This window comes from Apium graveolens, chromosome 7 (genome assembly GCF_009905375.1).
Source record: "Apium graveolens cultivar Ventura chromosome 7, ASM990537v1, whole genome shotgun sequence".
Taxonomy (NCBI): Eukaryota; Viridiplantae; Streptophyta; class Magnoliopsida; order Apiales; family Apiaceae; genus Apium; species Apium graveolens.
The window spans coordinates 259,024,497-259,031,264 of record NC_133653.1 but is presented as its reverse complement, the minus strand read 5'-3'; the positions used below and the strand labels follow the sequence as shown (position 1 = coordinate 259,031,264).

At 41.5% G+C, this 6,768-nt stretch overlaps 1 non-coding gene across 1 annotated transcript; it reads left to right on the top strand.

Annotated features, from left to right (window-relative positions):
* The first annotated feature begins 5,433 nt into the window (after positions 1 to 5,433).
* On the top strand, positions 5,434 to 5,540 carry LOC141675709 (small nucleolar RNA R71). The gene has a single exon (XR_012556348.1). It is a non-coding gene; the product is annotated as a small nucleolar RNA R71 (small nucleolar RNA).
* Positions 5,541 to 6,768: the final 1,228 nt, after the last annotated feature.

Genomic DNA, 6,768 nt, shown 5'->3' with positions numbered 1-6,768 from the left:
AGGAGACTCACAAAAAACAATCCAACCCTTCTCAGCAATCATAGGCAACAACTCACCATCCCTCCCTGATGGTAAAAACCCCCTCTCCTTCAAAATCGGCTTACCCAGAAGCCTAGTATACTCGTCATCAGCAGCCCTATCATTCAAACGAGGCCTCACAGCAGTACCCCTCGAAGAATCAGCAGTAGGGACAGTGTTGTTGCTATCGATAGTCCTGGATCTCTTGGGTGCCATCGAAACTGAGTAAAAGTGTTTAAGATTTGTGTTTTTGGATTTGGGAGAGAGTTTAAGGTTTGAAAGTGTATGGGGAGTATATGGAATATGTGTATGTATATATAGGGTAGGGATTAGGGTAAAATTTGATTAGGAGTGGGTTTGAGGGTTAAAAACATGGGATAATGGGGAAATAGGTCGTGCGTAATGGGCTGTATTTTGTTTTTTTATTTTTCAAATTTTTTTTTTTGGATTTTTATTGGACTTAAAAAAATTTCTCCCAGTCGGCCCCGAGCGGTCGCTCAGCAGAGCTGAGCAGGCACTCAGGGGTCTTCTGGATTTTTTTTTCCTTTCCCTGTTTTTCTGATTTTTTTTTGTGGTTTTAGATAGGTTTCTAACTTCTAAGGGTTCCTATAACAACAAATCATGGGTTGCCTCCCAAGAAGCGCTTCTTTTTTGTCATTAACTTGACGTAGCGTACCTTACTCAAGTTGACAATAAAACGGCAATAACCACTTCCCGGTTTGCCGTGTCCCCATAGTAGTGCTTCAAACGCTGACCATTAACCTTGAATGCTTGGTCCGGATCATTCTCAAAAATCTCCACCGCTCCATGTGGAAACACAATTTTGACAATAAAAGGTCCAGACCACCTTGATTTCAACTTTCCAGGAAAAAGTCGGAGACGGGAGCTGAATAAAAGAACTTGCTGCCCCCTCACAAATAACTTAGGATGAAGCTTCCTGTTGTGCCACCTTTTCACTTTTTCCTTGTACATTTTGTTATTCTCGTACGCTTGGAGTCGAAATTCATCAAGTTCATTAAGCTGAAGCATTCGCTTCTTTCCAGTTGCATCTAGATCCAGGTTCAACTTCTTCAACGCCCAATAGGCCTTATGCTCAAGCTCCGCAGGTAAATGACATCCCTTACCATACATAATTTGAAACGGGGACATCCCAAGTGGAGTCTTATATGCTGTTCTATAAGCCCAAACAGCTTCATCGAGCTTTAAAGACCAATCCTTCCTTGACGGACAAACAACCTTCTCTAAAATGCGCTTGATCTCTCTGTTAGACACTTCCGCTTGACCATTTGTTTGCGGATGATAGGCAGTAGCAACACGATGATTCACATTGTAGCGCTGCATCATAGAAGTAAACTTACGGTTGCAGAAATGCGACCCTTCATCACTTATGATTACTCGTGGTGTTCCAAACCTTGTGAAAATCTGCTTATGAAGAAAATTCAACACGGTCTTTGCATCATTCGTCGGTAGAGCTTTGACTTCTATCCATTTTGAGACATAATCGACTGCCAGCAAGATGTACTGATTATTGCAGGATGAGACAAAAGGTCCCATGAAATCGATTCCCCAAACATCAAAGACCTCGACTTCAAGCATCACATTTAACGACATCTCATCCTTTCTCGTAAGATTTCCCACTCTTTGGCAACGATCACACCTTAAAACGAACTGATGAGCATCCTTAAACAAAGTAGGCCAGAAAAAACCTGCTTGCAGAATACGAGCTGCCGTCTTCTCACCACCATAGTGTCCACCATAAACTGTGGAGTGGCAGTCTCGTAATATCCCCTCCGTCTCACAGAATGGGATACATCTCCTGATGATCTGGTCAGCTCCCTGTCTAAACAAATATGGTTCATCCCACATATACCACTTCACCTCATGCAAAAACTTATTCTTTTGAGTTGTGGTCAAACTAGGAGGCATTATATTGTTGACAAGATAATTCACAATATCTGCGAACCATGGCTCTTCCTCCTGAACTGCGAACAACTGCTGATCCGGAAAAGATTCGTTGATCAATGTCTTATCATGTGAAGTAGACTCGGAATTCTCCAATCTAGAGAGATGGTCAGCTACTTGATTCTCAGTACCTTTCCGATCCTTGATCTCTAACTCAAATTCTTGTAGCAAGAGCACCCAACGAATGAGTCTCGGCTTCGAATCCTTCTTGGAAACTAAATAGCGAATGACCGCATGATCCGTGAACACTGTCACCTTTGTCCCAAGCAAATAAGATCGAAATTTTTCGAAACCAAAGACTATAGCCAAGAGCTCCTTTTCAGTAGTGGTGTAGTTCATTTGGGCCCCATTTAAGGTCTTTCTAGCATAGTAAACCACATGAAAGAGATTATTTTTGCGCTGCCCAAGAACTGCGCCCACCACATAATCACTCACATCACACATCATCTCAAAAGGCTCTGTCCAATGGGTGTTGTAATAACTGGTGCAGTTATAAAACTCTTCTTGAGAGTCTCGAATGCCGTCAAGCATTCATCATCAAATTTGAAAGGCACATCCTTCTCAAGCAAGTTGCACAACGGCTTAGATATCTTCGAAAAGTCCTTGATGAAACGCCGATAAAAACCCGCATGACCAAGAAAACTATGGATTCCTTTCACAGAAATAGGTGGTGGAAGATTTTCAATGACTCCCACCTTGGCTTTGTACACCTCAAGACCCTTGTTAGAGACCTTATGCCCAAGAATAATGCCTTCACGCACCATAAAATGACATTTTTCCCAATTGAGCACCAAATTAGTTTCCACACACCTTTTGAGTACTGCACGAAGATTATTCAAACATTCATCACACGAATGTCCAAAGACAGAGAAGTCGTCCATGAACACCTCGACATTATTTCCAATCATGTCAGAGAATATAACCATCATACATCTCTGAAAAGTGGCCGGTGCGCCACATAACCCAAATGAAACTCTGCGAAAAGCAAACGTTCCAAATGGACAAGTGAAGGTAGTCTTTTCTTGATCCTCTGGTACAATACAAATATGATTATACCCTGAATAGCCATCCAGAAGACAATAATAATCATGACCGGCCAACCTGTCAAGCATCTGATCAATAAACGGAAGAGGGAAGTGATCCTTTCTCATGGCCTTGTTCAACTTTCTGTAGTCCATGCATACTCTCCATCCTGTAACTGTTCTCGTGGGGATGAGCTCGTTCTTCTCATTTGCTACCACAGTGATACCTCCTTTCTTAGGTACACATTGCACGGGGCTCACCCAAGAACTGTCAGAAATAGGATAAATGATTCCTGCATCCAGCCACTTCAGAATTTCTTTCTTCACCACTTCTTTCATGATAGGATTAAGTCTGCGCTGTTGCTCAACAGTCGGCTTACTAACCTCTTCTAGAAGAATCTTATGCATGCAGTATGAAGGGCTAATCCCTTTGATGTCTGTTATAGTCCAACCGATAGCCGATTTGAATTCTCTCAAGATCCTTAAGAGCTTGTCCTCCTCACTACCTGAAAGGTCAGATGCAATAATAACAGGTAAAGTAGATGCATCACCTAAAAAAGGATAACTCAAGTGTTCACGCAATGGTTTAAGCTCCAAGGTAGGTGCTTCCTCAATAGATGGTTTGAGCTTTCCTTCAGTATTTTTGAGGTCAGATATACCAAGAGATTCAAATGGCATGTCTAGCTTTCGCCTCCAGGGAAAAGCATTTAGATATTGTAGTTGCTCATTGCCATCCTCATCATCACTGTCAAAATCCCCCACTAAGGCCTTCTCTAATGCATCAGACATTAGCATATGATCAAGTTCTGAAGTAACCGCAGAATCAATAAAATCCACTTTTAAGCAATCCTTATCTTCTGTAGGGAATTTCATTGCTTTAAATACATTGAATGTCACATCCCGATCCTGCACCCGCATTGTAAGTTCACCTTTCTGCACATCTATCAAGGTACGGCTTGTAGCCAAGAAAGGTCTCCCCAAGATTATGGGAATCTTCTTATCTTCCTCGAAATCCAGAATAACAAAGTCTGCAGGAAAGAAGAGCTTATCCACCTTTACTAGCACATCCTCCACTATGCCTCGTGGGTATGTAATAGAACGATCAGCCAATTGTAGAGACATGTAGGTGGGCTTTGGATCAGGCAAATTCAACTTTTTAAAGATCGACAACAGCATCAGATTGATGCTTGCTCCCAAATCACAAAGGCACTTGTCAAAAGACAACTTGCCAATGGTGCAAGGAATGGTGAAGCTACCTGGATCTTTAAGCTTTGGAGGTAACTTTTGTTGCAGCACAACACTACATTCTTTCGTTAGAGCAACGGTCTCAAGGTCATCCAGTTTCAACTTCCTTGAAAGAATACTCTTCATAAATTTTGCATAACTAGGCATTTGCTCCAGAGCCTCAGCGAAAGCTATATTGATGTGAAGTTTCTTGAACACCTCCAGAAACTTACCGAACTGCTTATCCAGCTTTTGTTGTTGCAATCTCTTAGGGAAAGGTGGTGGAGGATAGAGCTGTTTCTCCCCTGTATTACCCTCTGGCAGACTGTGTTCAACAGTAGTCTTCCTTGGTTCCGCCGCTTTCTCCTTTTGCTTAGTTTCTTCATCACCAGCTTCAGCTTCTCCTTCTTTTGTTTTTTCAGCATCAACAACTTTTCCATACCTTAAGGTAATAGCCTTGACTTGCTCTTTAGCTTCCTTCCTGCCTGGCACTTCAGTATCACTGGGAAGTGTGCCAGGTTGATGATTGAGCACTGCATTGGCTATTTGACCGATTTGATTTTCCAAGGTCTTGATAGAAACCGCCTGACTTTTGCACAACAGCTTAAGTTCCTCAAAATCAGCACTAGAGGATGGAGCTTCACCTCCTTGTTGAGGATATGATTGCCTTTGAGCATAATGATATGGTTGCTGGAATCCAGGTGGATTGAACTGTTTACTTACGCCTTGCTGATATGGTTGCTGAATAGCATTCTGATTATTACTCCAGCTGAAATTTGGATGATTTCTGTTGTTAGAATGATAAGTAGCTGGCACAGGCTGCTGTTGTCGCTGATAATTGTTTACATACTGAACAGATTCATTAACAAGAGAACACGGATCCATAGCATGAGAACCTGCACAAAGCTCACAGACCATAGCTATCTGATTGACCCCATAGGTGGCTAGAGAGTCGACCTTCATAGACAGCGCTTAGAGCTGCACTGCAATCACTGTGGCTGCATCGACTTCCAGAATACCTGCTACCTTCCCAGGCATCATCCTTTGAGTTGGGTTTTGATGCTCATTTGCAGCCATAGTCTCAATAAGATTATAAGCCTCAGTATAGCTTTTGGCCCATAAGGCGCCTCCAACTACTGCATCGAGCATGGGCAGAGATTGGGCCCCCAAACCATTATAAAAACCAGTGATCACCATCCAATCAGCTATTCCATGATGTGGACACTTTCTCAACATCTCCTTGTAGTGCTCCCAAGCTTCGCACATAGATTCTGTAGGTTGCTGCGCAAACTGAGTAAGAGCACTCCTCATAGCCGCAGTCTTCGCCATCGGATAAAACTTAACCAGAAACTTTTATGCAAGATCTTGCCAAGTAGTGATAGACCCAGCTGGTTGAAAATGTAACCAGTCCTTAGCTTTATCCCTCAGAGAGAATGGGAAAAGCCTCAGCTTGATAGCCTCATCAGTCACACCATTATATTTGAAAGTACTGCAGATCTCGATAAAATTCCTTATGTGCATGTTGGGGTCTTCAGTCGCAGCACCTCTGAAAGAAACAGAATTCTGCACCATCTGAATAGTGCCCAGCTTGATTTCAAATTTATTGGCCTCAATAGCTGGGTGCATGATGCTAGACTGAATATCATCAATTTTAGACCGAGAAAAATTGATAAGAGCTGGATCTACCAGAGCAATACGATCACCCATGATTAATGGTTCTTTCTGCTCACTTCCTGAATCTGAATCTTCAAAATCTATCTTCTCCAAAATATCAAGAACTTCGTCTGTCTCCTCAGACGTATCTAAAGTCCTCTTGCGAGTACGAGAACGAGTTTGCATAAACGCTCGCTAAAGTACCTGAAACACTACCGGAAACAATAAGTAACACGTCTTAATCACTGAGTCCTAATGACAAATGATGGTAAGTACATAAACTAAACAAATACGCCGAGTCCCCGGCAGCGGCGCCAAAAACTTGTTAAGGCAAAAACACGCGCTAATAACACACACAAGTATACGCGTTCGCAAGTAATATAGAATAGTTTCTAGTTCGTTCCCACAGAGACTCAGACTAATTATGTTCAATTAAACTCACTCACCAATGTATGATTACTTCTCAATGTTAAGACAATAACACTTAGATTTGATTAACTAATTATTAACTACAATTAACTACGAGAATTAAACACTTAATTAACACATGAATTAACAATTTTAAAATACTCATGAGATAACAACTTCATTACTACTTCCTTCAATAGCTATTGTTATTACCCTTAGCATGCAACAGTGATGATATTAATCGAATAACACGAAACCGATAAAAGCCAACTTTCATTGTACTAATACCATTCTACCAAGCATCCACAATTAAGATAGAAGTTGAATAGGCATCAATTATGTTGAGTCCCTATATGTCTACAGAAATTGACAATATAACGATTTAAGCACAAGTTATTCCTTTTTGATTACACAGGGCGAATAAAATGGTTAGAGTTACCCACTAATCATGCATACTCTTACATGAACCTATGCTAGCATG